Genomic DNA, 19,502 nt, shown 5'->3' on the forward strand with positions numbered 1-19,502 from the left:
AATTGTTATATGTTTTAGGGAAATAAAAGCCTAACCTCAACTTAGTGGATGATGGATTTTGAAGCGACGAACGTGAGGCACTCGTTGGTGAAGTCGAAATGACGGGCGCGCAGTAGCGTGAGGCACTGAGGGATTTTGGAAAGATGGAATGCAGCGGACGGAGGACTTTAAAACGACGAACGTGAGGGATTCGAAGAGGTGGAACTCGACGGTGAAATCGAACGGATAGACGTTGAAGGCGAACGGACAGGCGTGAAAGCGAACGACGACCGCTCAACACACTTTTTTCGAATGGTAAGGATTTCGGCTGGAGAGGGAAAGGATTTCTGCTAGAGAGGGAAAGGATTTCGACGACTACAAAAGCTTCCCTTCGAACGCGCGACAAATTAGGTTTTAGAAAAGAGAAAATGAACTTAAATGAAACGACGTCGTTTTATGATTAAATTCTTGACGTTTTTCAAAAATGTCAAGAAATTTAAAAAATATTCTTCACGTTTTAAAAATGTCAAGCAATTTTTACAATAGTCTTGACGTTTTAAAAACGTCAAGAAAGGAAAACTGCAAACGTCAAGAGAGCCTGTTTTTGTAGTAGTGTAATAAGTTGTCTTGGCAATCCAGAAAGAAAGTTACCACTTGGTCCAAATCCACATCAATCGTCTACCCAATTCAACCCGTCATATATGCAACATGTCAACAATTTTTTCATGGGACATGGTGGGGATACACTAACAACAATTCCTCTCCAAACATACTTATCGCATATAGACAGTCTCAGGCAAACACACACAAAGTATGTTTGATATTCTTAGTCAGATGCACGTAAGTTGACATTTATCGAGTATGTAAGCCAGTGGGTTGAAATCCACTTCCACAAAAACGACGATATTCAGATAACCAAAGTTCATTCAAAACAAACATATTGGACAAAACATATTTAATGATACCTCAAACACGGAAACAAGTCACGCCTAAGTTTAAAGCATTCAGATAAAATAGTTTAGATTTAACCACTCACCATTCATCGACTAGTGTTTCCTTCACTATGACGTCCTAGCTTATAATTCCTTCCCAGACTTCAGTTTCCTCCAATCTTCCGCTAGTCTTAAATTTTGTCACACTCCGCCCCGAGCACCTGCTTGCTCGACCCGAGACGTGGTGTGAAGCCAACCGATGTCATTATTCTTCTGAACAACATCGGTTGACCCTAACTATAACTCTTACAATGTTAAACAACTTAGGTCAATCTAAAAACTTACACAGCGAAAAATACAAGATCGCAAGTAACTTAATTTTAACATTAGATTAAAACAAGTTTACACTACACGCCATACAAACAGACTATAACTGAACTTAACCCCTTAACAAAAACTATGTACGTAAAATGAGTATGCCTAAGTACTAACCAACAATAGTAATTTTATCTATAACTTCGCACAACGCACTTGAAGATAATAGTTAGGTTCTCGAATTACGATCTCTACCTGAAAAGTGGAAAAACATTTGGAAATGGTGAGCTAAAAAGCCCAGTGAGTGATGGTTTCATAAAACACACTTTAAAGCAGATATACTTTAAACATTTCATAAACAATACCTAACATATAATCTTAAGAAATCTCTTTAAACTAAGGACTTCCTAACATTCAAATACCCATTTAACTTTGTATACTCTATACCCAGGAAAACTTAAACAAGATAGTAGGGCACCTTCGGTCATACTATCCAGCTAAACCTCGATCAAAATAGCAGAGCGTCTTTGGTCATACGATTAATAATAAACTCGGTCAAGATAGTAGAGCACCTTTGGTCATACTACCCTGCCTGAACTCGGTGGTAGCGGCTAAGTGATCAGCATAGTCCTATACCGCTAACTGTGAACATTGACCATCGAGAACTCGACATATAGAGTACTGTGATTTTTCATTTAAAACTATATTATTTAACTTCATGGTTTTCAATCTTTCTAAAACAATAAACATTTCTATTTCAGAAACTCCAACATGTTCGTAAAGCAGCTTACGAATATCCATAACTTAACCATAATTTCACTTTGAAAATATTTCTGAATAACATACTTTTATACTGTTTAAAATATGCTTATAAAATCAATAAACTCAATATTCAATCATCAAAGTTTGCTTTAAGCATTTGATAGATATATAGATTTATAAATCAATTTAAACTCATTTTATCACTCACTGATCGTAGACCAAACCCTTGGTCGATATGCTTGTTTGATTTCTTCTTATCCTCAAATAATAAGAAATAATTCCAATTAATTACCTTTTATCCTAAAAACATCAGAACTTTACTTAAAATTTTCCAAAATATCAAAAACACCAGTTTGACATGGTTTGCGCGAAGGGATGGGTGGTAGGGCTTTGGTTGCGTGTGCTGGGCTACTCGCACTAACCTCACAAGAGGTTTGTTGAGCTCTGGGCATGCCCGTGTGCTAAACTCTCACACAGATACGCTGCACGCCTCACTTGGCCTAGTGTCTGACGTCTCACCTGCGTCTTCTTTGCGTGCAGGGCTGGCCGCGCGTGTACCTTATGCATGTTATGCGTCCAATACAAGTCTAAAATGCCTCAAAAACCTTTCTGAGTCCAAAACGCAAGTCCATCTCACCTAGTCTTACCTTGTCATTTGGCCAACCTCCATCCAACCCAGAAACTCATAATTTGGTCAAAACCTTATGTTCACTTTAAATCTTAATAACTTAAAATCCAAAACTCAAATAAAAATATTTCCTTCTACAAAGTTGTTTCAAAATTTCTTAATATCATTACCTCAAAATTTCAGCAAAAGATTCCACAAATTATATTTTGTAACCTCATTGGAGTAAAGACTATCTAGATTTCATCCGAGAATGACCTTCCTCTCATCTTTTAGTTAAACTCAGCTTTCCCTCTCTCAAATTAAACCAGCAGCCTCAAATTAGAAAATATACTTGATATTTGAACTTTTGAAGGTAGAATCATCAAATTCTCATAAGTACTTTGTGAGAAAAATGAAGCTGAAGTAACCTATTTATATAGAGTCGTGCATTAATCTTTGTTGACACCTCCCATAGCCAAAATTCAACTTATGCATGTAATGGCCACGCATAATTCACTTAACCAATTCCACCTCTTCACCATCTTGCCTAACCAAAATGCCTAATGTCCAAAGACATGCCAAAACACAAGCCAAACTAACCTCTATTACATTGCCGCAAACCTCTAAACATATGCCCAACCTTCAAAATAACCTCTCAAACCATGTCTTCTTGTCTTGCAACAACTAAAATACCAACTTTAGAGGTTTTTCCATACTTCCCTTGGCCACACACCAAAACGCAAGATAGCCTCTATCTTCTCCTTTCTTGTCGCCTAGCTTGCGTCCTACATGCCCAAGCTAATCTCTTTGGAGGTTTTTTTCACCTCATGATTGCCCACAACAACCTAAACACCTAGCACACAACCAAAATGCCTAGGTTTCATACTTAACCAAAACTGTTATTCTTTCTAAACTAACCTTTTAAACTCTTAAACTTCAACAACATAACTTGGCCTTCCTTCTTTTCACCCATCACAACGCACTTACCAAAACACTTCTCAAGCGTACTTTCTTGTCTTAAATTTTCTCAAAACTAATCCTTTCAAGCTCTTTAGAAAATCTAAGCTACTAAAGTTCGGGTCTTACAAATTTATCCAAGTTTAGCTTAGAATTTTATAATTAGGTCTAAAGTAAGCTCAAAATATATTTTTCGCCTTAGATACAACTTACCAACTTCAACAGGTGAAAAAGTAAACTTAGTCTTCCAAAGTTGATAGTTGGACGCATACAAAACTTCCTTAACGCTTCGATTGAGTAGCTGGTGGCATCATTCTTTAATAGTTTAAACTCGTAGCTCCCTTTGCCAAGCGTCCAAATGTTCATTTTAGCTCCTACCTGAGTTTATTAGGCACATCCTACTCCATGTGGGCACATACCTTGTCGACAAATGATGTCGACGAACGTCCTCTTATTTCTCACCTCAATTGCCTAAATGTTGGAATTTATGTTTAAAACTCGTAGTTTGTAACTTAAAATAATATTCTATTTCAATAAAGTGTTTGTTGAGGAATTATAAGTGAAATCGAATACTATATGTCACATTCCACCCCGAGCACCTGCTTGCTAGGCCCGAGATAAGGTGTGAAGCCAATCGATATCAACCACTTCAAGAATGACATCAGCTGGCCCTTAAACTTAAATCATAAAACAATGAACAATAGTGGAAACTAACAAATAAATTATAAACATAACTAAAGAAACTCTTCTTATTTAACACAAACTTTAGACAAGTTTATACAGAAAACGCGAAATCATATACTCAACACCAAAAACCCAAACCTAAGTCCAACATTACAAAGACTAGCAAAAATACTAAAAATAACGACTAAACTCTTCAACAAACAAATAACATCAATTTAGGATCGGAAGACACAATTTTTACTTAGAGAGTAGGAAAACATTTTGGAAAGCATGAGCTAAACGAGCCCAGTGAGTGGTAGTTTTCTAAAAACCTTTCACAAATTTTTGTAATAGTAATATGTAAATCCTTTAAACAGTAAACAGTGAATCATAAACTGAAAGCTTTAAACCTTAAAGCAATTAAAAGCGTTAACTTAAATCCTTGTTTTTCCTACTTGAAACTCACGTATCTACTTCTGAGAGGTAAAATGTCCCTACTTCTAATTCCTTGGCACCCCTGCCTCATAATGAGTAATTTAATCTTGCCTTGTTACGGGTAAATTTTAAGCCTGCCCCGTTACAAGTAAATCCTATCCTGTTATGAGTAGTTTTCTAGATAGCTTGGTTTCGATAAAATATTATATAAAAACATAAACCTTAAACTTCCTTTCGTAGGCCATAAACAATAAAGCTTTGATAAACTTTTCATAATATAACTTAAACATTTAATCACAAATCATAACTTTAGAATCATGCTTGAAATCACTGATACAAGGGTTTAAATCATAGCTTTAATAAAAGATTTTTCACTCATAGATACAAGCTCAAATCCTTCGCTTATAAATTTGTCTCATCTCTTCTTGTCCTAAAATAATGATAAAATATTCCAATTAATTCTCTTTTTATCAAGAAAATACCAAAAGTCTACTTAAAAAACATAAAAACCACAAAAAACAGCTCAAAATGCCAAAAGACACTATCTGGCGCACATGGGTTGATGGCAGGGCCTTGGCTGTGCTCTAGGCTCCCTACTTCCTGCCTAACCTTCCTCGCATATGCCCTTGCCCGCGTGCAACTTGCGCACAAGTCGTGCATCCAACACCAACAACCACGCATAATAACCTCCCTAAACATCAAGTTGCCTACCTATCTCACCTAGCTTACCTTATCACTCAGCCAACCCCCCTTTGCTCAAGACCTCATTTTTCGTTGAGAAACTTAACCCGACTTTGAAAATATCATAATTAAAACTCCAAAAATATTTTAAAAAAACATCCTTCTACAAAAATGCTTAAAAACATCTTAACTTTGTTACCTTAAAATTTTAGCTTCGATTCCAAAGGATGAATTCTACAGCCATCTAGAAGTCCACCTTGCACAAATTCACCTGAATTTTGACCTTTCTCCCTTTCTTTAGCTCAAACTCAACCCTCCCTTACTAAAAAACGTCCAATAGCCGTAATTGAGAAACTAAACTCAAAACATGATCTTTTGAGAGTAATTTCAGCCAAAAAAAAAAAAAAGAGTGAATTGGGATAAATACTCATTCAAAGTAACCTATTTATATTGGAGCTTGTGTGAAGCTTTGTTGACATCTCCTACAATTGAAATTTAACCTATGCATGCACATGACACCTGTAAAGAACTTCACCAACTCCACCTCTTCATCATCTTGCATAATTAAAACATCAAACGTCCTTTGACAAGTCCAAAACGCCTAGTGACATTGCCTTGCTAACCTCCAAGCTCTTCTTGCATGCCATGCTAACCTCTTTGTCCTTGTTGCTTAACCTCTCAAATGCCCACAAACCTTCTCACCTAACCTCTCAATGATAGCTTTCCTCGTCCATTGACACTCCTTTGGAGGTTTTTTTCTCGCCTAATGCACAACCAACACGCCAAATAACCTCTGAAACGCCTAATGCACATGCATTGGTTGCTTAGCCTTACACACATATTAACCTCTTTAGAGGTTATTTCCTTATCCTTGGTCATCCAATGCACCTTCAAAATAACCTCTAAATGCCTTGATAAGTCCTTAATGCCTAATGTCTCTTGTTTGGAGGTTATTTCTCTTCCTTTTGCCACCTACACAACACCAACATAACATCTAAACTCCTTGCACTTAAGTCTCAAAACTCAGCCAAATTTTCCTTCTTTTTCTACTAACCATAACATACTTTTCATGACACTTTTATCCTCAACTCCCTTCAACTCTTAATGTTCCAATTACTTCAAAAGACATAGGTTTTCCTCCAAGGTTCGAGGTTTACACTATAATCTTGAATTTAACTAAGGTCCCGATAGTATCTTATGTATACTTGAACTTTATGTACTGGCATAAATGTGGATCAAATTTGAGTATATATCTTAAACAATGTATGGTATATGTATAAGGTTCGACGCCTTATTTTGGGGACACTGCTGATGTGCCCCACTTTGTAGCTAGTACAAACGATGTGATCTTGAATCGTTCATATAGAGATATAAAAGCCAGTGAGGCATCCTATGAAAAAGTTTACATAAGACTAGAGTTATGAAATAGTAACTTTTACGCGTTATAACATAAAACGGACTATTTCGATTATTAATGACCTAAATAACTTAATCTTAATTATGAGCTAATTATAAACTCCTATTCACACGAGGTTATTCTTAGATTTGCATGGCAACTCATCAACGCTAGGTTTAGGGTTTAAGGATTAGGGTTTAGGTTTTAGGGTTTAGGGCCTCCCATTTCAAGGTTGAGACCCTGGTGAATAGCTAAGGGCATAGAGTGCAAGATGAAAATCACTCTTGCCCAATAGGGTTAGTGATAGGTTTTTCCATTAAGGACTAAATTCAAGTCTTAAACAAGGGGCCCCACCCTCTTATTCGCTTAAGAAGGATTTGATTTATAGGTTGGACCTTACACCAATTTTCCAATAGTGGATCAGTATGACTTAAAGAACAAGATGTAATCTTAAGGGTAAAATTATAATGTTGATCCAACCGAGATTACAAACAACATGTGAAGGATTAAATTACATCATGATTATATTTGATGGATACAAATACATTTATAGTGAGGGGAGTGCAACTACGAGACTTTAGTGGAATAACTTGTCAGTTTACAAATGTTGATTAGCTTGGTCTAAAGTCGAATCATTGAAGTCCTTGATATATAGGTCCATTAGGTTTCCTTGATAGATCATATGGAATAAATTTTGAACAGTATAATGGAATGATTTTAATTGTTCAAATTAAGAAAGGAGAGAAAACTCGACAAGTATATGCTATATAGTGATAGATTATCAGTTATCAGATAGACCTTTATGTTTAAATGTGATTTAAATAATAAGAATGTGAATGTGGATTCATATTTGGAAACATGAAGTTGATAGAAATGATCAAAGTTGTAAAAGGTCAAAGGGTTTACTTTTGTCTTTGGAAAATCAAACTTTGACCGAACATATATTCAAATGCGATTTGAATTTTTAAAAAATAAATATAGATTAAAGTTCGAGATGTCAAAACTAGTCAAGACGGATAAAATGGTAAAAAGTCAAAATGTTGAGGTTTGAGTAGTCAAAGGTTTGACTTTTACTCAAATAATGAAAAAATTCAATATGCCCCTTGACTTAAGTTATTGAGAAAAGTTGCATTAACTCTTAGTGGGCTACATGGAAACTCATGGTGATGACACCTAGCCACTTAGAGTGAGTGCATTATGAGGTGTTGGTTTTTATCAATTCTCTACATGCATTTTGCTGTGTAATTTAACTTATTCTTGAAATAAATTATACTTCACCAAACGAAAGAAGACCAACAAAGAGAAGAAGTTGTTCTTCCTCTCCTTTTCCATTTGTCTCTACTTTCAATTCTACATTTGTCGAGGTCTACAACCCGATTCTAAGTTTAGAGAATTATGAGTCAACACTAGTGGTCGTGATCTGAGTTCGTGTTCATGTGAAGACTACAAGCGATCAGAGGTGTTAAAAGTTATGAATTTCACTAACCTTAACTTCATTTTATTTAGGAAAATAACACGTTTTAATAGCTAATTAAGATTAAATGCAATTAGAGTGATTTAGATCCAAAATTACCCTGGGCGGGACTGAAATTCCTTCGATAAACTCGCATTCTCACAATGCCCTCACTAAATTCTTTTAGAGGTTTACGAGATTATTGACCAAAACATCTCTAACTCTTTGATATTTATAAGAATTTTAAAGCCATCATTGTTACTACCTCAACTTTTCATTGGTTGACACCTCCTACTTTGAATCTTACACCTATATGTAAGCACCTTAAGCAATCTTAGGCCAAAGTTGGCCACCTCAAAGACAATCACCATCTCATAAGTTCACACATGTCAACACCAAATGTTTCTTTGCCCTAAAGCTCCCCACCTCTTTTTAAGCTTAGGAATGTTTCCTTTTTCTTTCATCAGCTCCTACTTTCAACTCCCACTTACATGGCTTTAATTTCCTACCCACCTACAAGCTACTTTGAATGCATATCATACACCCATTACCATCATTGAGCCAACATTGTACAAACTGCCTAACTCCTTTATTTGCTCCTCTTTTAGTTTTTTCTCTTGTCATAACATGGTTTCTATCCTTAACCACTTTTCATAAGTATTGGCCTTATTTATTCTCCTTATAACTCAAATATATGCCTAAGATATCTACACCTCAAGGTAAATTAGTATAACTTATTACAAAGTAGATGTTCCATACTTAATAATCCCATCACATGATTTGTTTCAAGATTCTCTTATGGGTCCAACCCAACATCCTACATATCCAAGATGGGTTCTTCCTAATCTGTTAAGTATTTCTAAAGTTTAACGTGTTGAACTTACTATCATGTTGTCCAATACTTAACCCAATTTTCTTTTCTTGTTCTACTATACATCCATATTGATCTACTATACACCCAATTTGGTGATCATTTGTCGAAACTAACCTTGCTTCCAACTCTAAGCATGCCCCAAACTTTGAGGCGGTTAGGTTGATTTCTCTAAGCATGCCCCAAACTTTGAGGCGGTTAGGTTGATTTTGTTTGTGCTTAAGTCCTATTCTTTTTCCACAAACAATTACTAAAATTCCTATCTCCTTTCAATACCGCATATGTTTAACCCACCAATTTCCAACACTTAAACCAATTATACTCCCCCTTCTCCACCTCTTATTTCCAACACATGCTTCTTTCCTAAATATTTCACAAGTAAACATATAGTTGGAATACTTAGCTAAATTTGATTTTTTGAACTCCAACTCTTACCCACCAACGTATTCCAACAAGGAACACCTAGCTCATGTCCAATCAAATGTAAGAGAAATTGAGGTCTTACAAAAAAACGCTTTAGAGGTCTAATTATAGAAACAAGTTAGAAAATTAATCTACAATTTGATTTCTCTCATCAAGTTTCACTCTTTACTATAGGGCTCACACATATCTAATTTGATAGTTGTTGTTGCATTTCGATAGAGCTAAACGTCATAATAGAAAAACCTGCAAAACAAAAGCACGTTAATAAAATTGTTGAGTCGCAAAGCTCGCTCTCTTTAAAGACATTTCATGGCTCTGCTCAAATGTGCACATAGATATAAAGTGCTCTGTCGTCCCCAAGATAGAAAAAAAAAAAAAAAAACTTTAATTTATCGGTTTAGGAACTGCAATCCTGGAACCAACTAGTATAACGACAACACTCACTAGATACTTAGTTGCTCGAAAAACATAAAATGAAAAGCATGAGATTTGCTTGAAAAAGTAAAAACAAATAGAGATAAAGTAAGGAAGACAGAAAACAAGAGAACTTGAAGGAGAATGGGAGAACTTATGTGTTTTTGGTGGATGATCAAATGAGAAGGGAAGGCGCACACACATATGTACAGTGGATGAGGGAACCTTGCAATGGTAAGAAATTTATGACGGAACTATCAAAGGTTCAAACAGCTCTATTAATGGTTGGTAACGACTAAAACGATTCACAAAATTAAATATGAAATGGTTAATAATTAAACACTAGGTCTGATCGTTTTGAACAAAAAATAAAAAACGATTTGAAAATATTATTTTAGCAAAAATATTATTTTATTCATAGCCATTCCTGACCGAACGACGATGGTGTGCATGTGGAGATATCAATAAAGCTACTTTTACCTATCTCCTATCCCTCTCCAAAACATGATTACCCCTTCGAACCCAAACTCACAATTGAATGCGTGGGTATTTGAAGAGGCTTCCACATTTCTTCAAACCAACGTAGAAATGAACAACGTGAAAATATCATCTTAAATAAAATAATAACTTTTTTTTTTTTTTTTGCTTTGTAAACAAACTTTTATTAACAATCTCCCACCTCAAAAGTTTTTACTAACATGAGTAGTCGACAATAGCCTTTACAAGCTTTTCTTTTCGACTTTAGAAAGTGCAAACACTTAGGAACAGTAATAAATGGGTTAGAAATTAATCACTCCACCTCAAAACAACAATTGAGAATCAAAGATGATTTCTTTAAACGATTAGAATTACAATTTGTCAGTCACATTCATAAAATACTAATATATGTTAAGTTAAATATTTTTCTATAAATTTTTATTTTTAAAATTTTGATAAAAATACCATAGATAGCATAACTTAGTCTAAATTATTTTTATATCAATATCAGTTTCTATATAATTTAGACATCGACATTTTTTATTACATCAACTAAATACAAAAAATAAATGTCTGCCTTTATTTTTTATATTGTTTACGTAACATCTAACGTGATGTAGTTGAAGCTTACATAACTTTTGTTATCATTCACTGTCTATTTTATTAGATTCTTTGAATTATAGTTAGATTATTTGAAAGATGATAATATAGGTTTTCATGAAATTTGATATCCAAACTAACACTAATTATTAATTGTCACATATAAGGGAAAAAACAACCTACACAATAATGTAGTTACTAGACCAACCTTTTAATATGATACCACACATTATATTAAATTTCATAATGGCAAAGTTGAATGCTATGTATTAGGAATGGAAATTCACTTTAGTACTATTATCTTGTAATTGAAAAAACTAATTTCATGACTATTTGGTTTTTTAAATTTACGATTCTCGTCTTTCACAATTTTTTTCTATCAGTTTTCATTATTCCTAAGTAAGTAATTGAATAGCTTAATTTAGCCAATTTGAAAAATAAAAACCAATTTTAAATATGCTTTTTTTCTTTCTTAAACTTGAAAATATCTTTTTATGTAAAGTGATAAGAAAAAGTAATATGAAGAAATAATAGTATTTGGAGCTTAAATTTCAAGTTTTGTATCAGGTTTGAGAATGTTGTGGAGATATATATATACACAGTTATGTTTGAGTTTTGATTTCAAGTTTAAAGAGAAATATTTGTAGAGTATGATTTCTAAGTTTAAATTTCAAGTTTTGCAAAGCTTTATTATTTGTAGGTTGAAATTAATTTTCTAGACGAATCACATGTGCTTAATTTTTCATTTTACTATAAGTTGTTGATTTATATACTGTACTTTGTTTTGGCATTCATGTCCAACCAAGAAAGTTAATTAAATATATTAAATGTTTTACTAATTTTGGAAGTTTTAACTACGTTTTTCATAACTCAATAGATAGATATATATCATCAACTAATAAGGCAATCCAACTCTCATTCCTTATTAAACTAAACAAAAAGGAAGAAAAGAACACTCAAATAAGTAATTCTCCAAAAAAAGAGGTAATGTCATAACAATTACTCTCCTCATTCTCTTATTAAGTTACCATTTACATTATCCAATAAGGAAATTCTCTTCCTTACTAATTTAGACTCGAAACTTCTTATATTTATCAATAGATACAAACGTCAATTAAGCTAAAAGCTAAATTCTAGTTAAGAAATGATAGAGTAGTTTGTAAGACGATCAGAATATATATTAAACCTTTGAAGGAAGTTAGGCAAGAAAATAAAGATGATTAAAGATACAATTTAGTGCTTCTTCCCCACTAGGTGATCGTAACAGCTTGGAACAATGACTTCCCTCTAAGGTTCTAGTAGAAATCTATGAAAAAAAATACTAAAATTTATATACATCATTTTAGTTACATTGGGTATGATTGGATTGCCTACCAAAAACTATTTTTTTGTTAAGAATATATCTTTTAAAGAGTAATTTTTATAAAATTAGTTTAAAATCTAAAAACTTACGTTTGGTTTGATCACTTTATAAATGTTTGTATACAAAATTGTGTTTGGTTTGTCTTATACTAACAATGTTTATACTTATGTCAAATTATCATAAAAACTATTAAACATTATGAACTAAATTCAGATAGAAATACATATTGAATCTTTTTTTTCAAAAATATATTTTAAAATTAATTTCACATTATTTTGAAAGTGTTAATATTTTAGTTACTTGAAACTAAACATTAATTTCATTTTTTTATTAAATTTTTTAGACAATTCAATTTTAGAAGCACGTATATCTTGAAATGTAAATATATAACCGTAAAAAAAATAATTGATTTCCAACAATAAAATATAAATAAGATGAATAATTTTTTTCGAGACAATTAATATCAACTAGACAAAAAGATGTGTAATTCGATCATGTTCTTCGTTAATCTTCATTTCATAAACTGAATGATCATGTTCTTCATTGACGTTATTATCACGATTTCTTTCATAGATGTCAAGGGGAAGTAGATTTGGCTAAGAGATGAACATTTGCAAATTTTTATATTTAAATGTGTATATACACACATTGAAAAAATATTCAAAGTATTTAAAAAAAAAAAAAAGAACAACAGGGAGAAAAATAGATAGTAAAAATGAATAGAAAATATAGAGAGAAAAAAATAGATATTTGAGAGTGATTCTCGTTAAACACTAAACAAATATTTATTCTAAAACTTGGTTGCATGTGTTTTTCTCTATAATGATTTATTTCATAATCTTATTTTTCTAAAAATTATTTTAAATCAATGTCAAACACATTAATTTATCTTAAAATAAATTATTTTAAAAATTAAACACTCTAAAGATCAATCCAAACACATTCTAAATCATCTCTTTAATATGACAATTTAAATATGGGTTGATATAAATACAAATTTACTCGTAAATTTACAAATGTTTTCTAATTTATCTCATCCTTTTATAAATTTGTTTATAAGAGCATTTTTTAAAAATAGCAAAATACTTCAAAATATTTACAAAATATAGTAAAAATTTACATTCCATCAATGATGGACACTAGCAAACTTCTATAAATTACTTGTAATACACTAATAGACTTGAGATCTATCATTAATATGATATATAATTTTGTTATACTTTGTAAATATTTTTACCAATTTGTCATCCACGTTAATTTCTATAAAAAAAAAAAGTTGTTGAGTAGATAAATACCCACCGTCCACAATTAGAAGAAAAGACTTTATTATAATTCATTCTTTCCCCCTTCACCATCTTCTATAAATTAAGCAATTAGAGGGGTAGATTGGATGTATGTTTAGAGAATATATGACCTACATAAGGCTTGAAAAAGTGTATATATGTGTAAGTGGTGAACCTGGGTAGGAATTACTATTACAATTTTTTTCTTCCCATTCCAATATCTGGCTCAAGTTTGTTTTTAGGCAACAAAAGAGTCTTTATTGCTTCAAATATGTCTAAAGAGGGTGGCCTTAAAGGTTATGCATTGACTTTTGGAAAAGTATGTAAACCTCCCACTAATTTGTGTTGGTAGTTATAATTCCTTTTCTTTCAAAAACCAAAACTTTGGATGTTAGATACAATGCCATACAAACCCAACAATGTGGGTTGTTACCATACAAATATTTTCTTCTTTGTCTTCAACTTTTTGTCCTTCTCATCCCAACTTTATTTCTTTTATCATTGTGTTACTTTCTTCCCTAAAACATTTTCTATTTTATTGTTTATTTACTTATTGGTTATGTTCAAACGTACCAAAATGAATCAAAATATTTATAAAATAAAAATTTTTAAAAGTATAACAAACTGATCAAATATTTACAATATATAGAACAATTTCGAAAATGGAAAAAGTCCATAGGTCCACAATTTTTGCAAAATCCTTGCAATATAATATTCTTTGCTTTGGTCCAAAGGACTTCTTTATATCCATATTAAGGACCTACTCGCCAGCACGGGACAACTCTAAGGGAAGGGTTATGTAACCCAACCCATGTTTGGGGGAAGGGTTATCATAACCCTAGTTTTACCCCTAACCCCTCTCCTCAACCCTTTCTTAATCCTTCCTTGACCATTCTCCAACCCTTTCTCAACACTTCTTCATTTATAATTAATTCATTCATTTTAAATACTATTTTTTTCTCATTTATAGTTTCTATATACATTATTAAAATTTTAATTTCTTCCTTTACTCTTGAATTAGATAATTTATTGTAAATTACACAATTAAAATTTTAATTTAATTACCTTCAATCAACTCTATGTTAGAATTCACATCAAAATATTTGTGTAATTAAGATTTTGATATCAATCTCAACTTTATTGTATTTTGTTAATTAACTTATCAATTCAATAAAAAATGGTACAATTTTAACAAATTACCATAAATTGATTACAACAATTAACAAACTATAATAACTATTTGATTAAATTAAAATTTAGTGAGGGTCGTAAGTTCAACAAACCTAGAGGTGGTTGGTCTATATTTTGTCACTTTCATAATGTTATTTTGGTTATTAAATTAAGTTTTGTTAAATTAACATAACAAATCTTTTGTTGTAGAGATGGTAGATTCCTGATTTTTTACCTAATCATTTTTACAAAATGACTAAAATAAATATTTTGAAAGTATATAAGCCACCGTTAAAAATAATAAAAATTAAAGTTGATATTTTAAAAGTAGTCTAAAATAAATTGAAGAGAAACCTAAAACTAGATTTATTGTAATTTTTCACGAGAAAACAAATCTAGAGTTGGTAAAAGCCCTGATTGTTATTTTCTATTTTCAAGACTTGGTAATTTCGATGGTTATTTGCACTTATTTACATGTTTATGGGTCACATGTCACATTCATAAAAACCAATTTATTGAAACGTAACGTTACTTACAAAATATTGAAAATGAACGTTGTAGTTAAATAAATCAATACAACTTATTTTACAAAATCTAGGACAATTTGGTAAATTAAATAAATGAAATTTGTGTTATTGAATTTAGAATATGAATTAAAAAAGAAAATTATTTGCACCTAACGACTACTTAAAAAAGATTGAAAATGAACGTCGTATTTAAAGAAATTAAGGATTTTTTTTTTACGAAAACTAGGACGATTTGGTAAATTAGATATACGAAATTCGTGTAATTGATCTAGAATATGGTTTTTTTTATAAAAAAAATTGCACAAAGGTTGAAAATGAGCCTTGTATTTAAAGAAATTAAGGTAAATTATTTTACGAAAACTATGACAATTTGATAAATTAAATATACAAAATTTATGTATTAGATTTAGAATATGAAATTTTTTATAAAAAAATTTATCCGCAAGTAAGGATTACTAAGAAAAATGATGAAAATGAGCGTTGTATTTAAAGAAATTTACTCAAATTAATTTACGAAAACTAAGATGATTGAGTAAATTAAGTATAGAAATTTTGTATTGGATCTATAATATAAATTTTTTAAAAAAAAAAAAAAAAAATTTCATAACACTACCCACATAACCCTTCCCCCAAACATATCATATTATAACACTACTATAACCCTACCCACATAACCCTTCCCCCAAACACATCTTATCATAACACTTTCTCCTTAACACTTCCCCCAAACACATCTTATCATAATCCTAGGTTTATTACAACACTAGGTTTATCATAACTCTAACCCTCCATAACTCAACCATTCCCCCAAACACACCCTAAGTGTTTAAAGAAATGGCGTTTTGAGAAGCCTACACAATAAGAAGTTGATAATCAAGGTACTTCGCAAGATAGGTTAAGCGAACTTTTGAAGACTAAGTGTTACTATGCGATTTAGGCTCTTCACAAAATGGAAGTCGGGGTGATAAGAAGTAAGCAAAATTGCCAAAATTTTCTTACGTTTACTTAATGGACCACATGTAGGAATTAAGTTAAGTATGATTGAGTTAATCCTTAAGCCTACATGTGCGCCACTAAGGGTATAAGAGCTAACGAGCTAACAAGAGCTTAAGGGTGACTAAGATTTTTTTAGGATTAGAATAAATAGGAGTCCTCAACTAGATTTTGGATTATTATTACTCTGCAAAATTTGAAAAAAAAAAATTACAGGAGTGTTGTCAAAGTGATTACGGGAGAAGAGGAAAAAGAAAAGCAATTGAAGTTGGAATAACCAAGTGGTTTGAGTGATTTCTTCAAAATGTTTTACATGATTTCAACCTTTCTTAGTACATAGTTTTCTGGTTTGAAGTAAAGATTTTAATATATAAGTATTTTTAAAGAGATTTTCATGAAAAACCTATGTTTTATGTGATTTCAATAATTATGAAATGATGTTCAAACCAATAGTCTGTTTTTTAATATTGAGCTAACTATTATGTGCACATAAGGAGTAAAAGTAATCATGTATAAAAGATGCATACTATGAAATGAGGCGAGACAATGTATAAAAGATGTGCATTGGGCTTTAGCTTGAGCAATAAGAATGAATTTGTATATTCTCAGGTGTTGTGGTTACAGTATTCTAAATGCGAAGTAATGAGACCTAAAGTAGAGAATGATTTGGAATCCTTGACGAAATGAATGATTCTTGACTAATGCATGCTTATGCTAAATAATATGTTTATATTGTAGCCACCTAATTTATCATACATATTTTTATTATTTTTCTTAAAAAAGAATTTTTTATATAACAATATTTTCTTATTTCTTTTAGAAAAAAAAAAAAGAAAATCACTTTAGTAATACATTTAACTTATTTATATTTTTTAAAAAAATATAATAAAATCTTCATTTTAACTCTTTTTTATATAAAATCTTCATTTTAACTCATTTTAGAAAAAAGAGAAATTAATTTGTTTTAACAAAATATATATATATATATATTATTAGTAGTATTATTAGTATTAGTATTATTATGGGTGGCGGCAAGCCTTGCCCCCACACCTCTATTTTCTTTTAAAGAAAATTCTTTTTCTTTTCCTTTCATTTCATCTTTCTTTTATTTCCTTTATTTCTTTTCTTTCTTTTCTTTCCTTCCTTCCTTCCTTTTCTTTTTATTGTCTACCGTTTTCATTTTCTTTTTTCTTTATAATTTATTTTAACTTATTTTCTTGCATGTATAATCATTATTATTATTATGTAATATTAAATTTATAAATATCTCTTTTACACTTTACAATATTACCATGGTATTTTATATCAATTATTTAATTTTTTTCTTACATTATATTTATCTTTACATTTTATCATTCTAAAAAAAATCCGACGATGGAATTAGAAATATCTGGGAGTCCGTTATTTCTAAATTCTTGAGGTAAGAGAATCGGTCATTTGGGAGTCCAAGATCGATTTTTAATATTTTTTCTAAAAAATAAAATTTTATTTTACTTGCTTAATTCGTTGTGTGATATTTTTTATTTCATTGTGTATTATTTCCTATTGATCTATTTTTGAAGTCTTTCTTAAATTTTACTTTTTAACCGTTTATAAATTTTTACTTTAAAATTATCAATTTTTTTAAAGTTTAAAATATAAATCTATATTTCATAAATTTTCCCTATTCAACTGTTTTAATAACTCACTTATATTTCTCTAAAAAAAAAATTCTATAATGGAATATAGCAAATTTGGAAGTTCGATTTCCTAGAATTCTTAAGGTGAGGAATCACATCTTTAAAAGTCCAAGTTTGAACACAAGAAAAAATGAATTTAATCGATGTTTTTAAAAAAACAAAATTTTTATTCCAAGACTAGCCTATGATAGATTTTGAGAAATAGTAATATTTTCTCATTTTCTTAAGGTGAGAAATTTCCCTCAATATATAGTCTAATTAATGGAATATTATTCTACTTATTTTATGAGATCATTGCTTCAAATATTAGAGTAATGAGGGGTGAAATAAAACATTAGTTTTAAAATAAATAAAAAATATTTTCAATTCAAGATTTAAAATTTGGCTACCGTTTTTTTAAATGGATGTTGTGGGGTGCTAATACCTTCCCCACACACAAATGACTCCTGAACCCAATTCTATTTTTCGCATACCATTTTTTAAAAAAATTGTTTACTTTATTTCGATGTCCAATCACACCGTAAAAAAGATTGGTGACGACTCCTATTTTATTTTTAAAATAGCTCTTTTGAGGACGTCGACCGCTCCGCGTCATCTTGGGCACGTGGCGACATATATGATAAGATGATTTTAATTTGATTTGATACACATTTGGTGAAGTAATGATGACAAAAGTTATTTCACATAAAAGGATTTCTTAAAATCGCACTAAGTCTGATGACTTTTGTTTTAAAGTTTTATCTTGTAGGGAGTAGGCGTTAAGGCCAAGTAAGGAAAGATGAAGGGCGTGCTAGGCAAGAAGAGCTGTCAGACATTTTAGCTTAAGTTTTAAGTTTTGAAAGTGTGTAATTTGTAAAAATTCGTATTAGCATGACTTAAGTTTAATAAAGTTTATCTGTCAACACATCTTGTGTTAAGTTGTTTATGTCACCTAAAGATTATTTACATTTCATAAGTAAAGACAAGGGAAAGTCACTAGATGATTAAGCAAAACTTAAGGACCTTAAGACTGAGTGTCTTTGGCGTTTAACGCATCATATATGTTCAAATCATGTCTCGTTTCAAGTAAGCACGTAAGCGGGATGACATGTGACAACTTGGTATCAAAGCATGATTTTGGGAAACCTGGTGGTTTAAAGTATATTTTTGGATCTAAGTATTTAAGTTATTTTTGTAGAAAAAATAGATAGATATGCCGTCAAGAAGAGGTAGAGGAGTAAGGGGTGGATCAAAAGCAACAACTGAGCCCACAATGGACTCAAAAGTTCATTCAGTAAATTCAGATGCGAGAAAAGAGGAAGAGGAAGCATTATATGATAGAGTTGCTCAGAGGTTGATAGATGTTATGGGGCAACAACCCGAGAAGAAGTTTGGAATAGAGAGATTAAAGGCATTAGGAGCAACAGAGTTCATTGGGACTATAGAACCAAAGGAAGTTGAAAAGTGGCTAAGCACATTTTAGAAGTGTTTTCACATTATGTAGCGCCCATAAGAGAGAAAAGTAGATTTGGTTGTGTTCTTA

The sequence above is a fragment of the Cucumis sativus genome, chromosome 3 (assembly GCF_000004075.3).
Source record: "Cucumis sativus cultivar 9930 chromosome 3, Cucumber_9930_V3, whole genome shotgun sequence".
In the NCBI taxonomy this organism is placed as follows: Eukaryota; Viridiplantae; Streptophyta; class Magnoliopsida; order Cucurbitales; family Cucurbitaceae; genus Cucumis; species Cucumis sativus.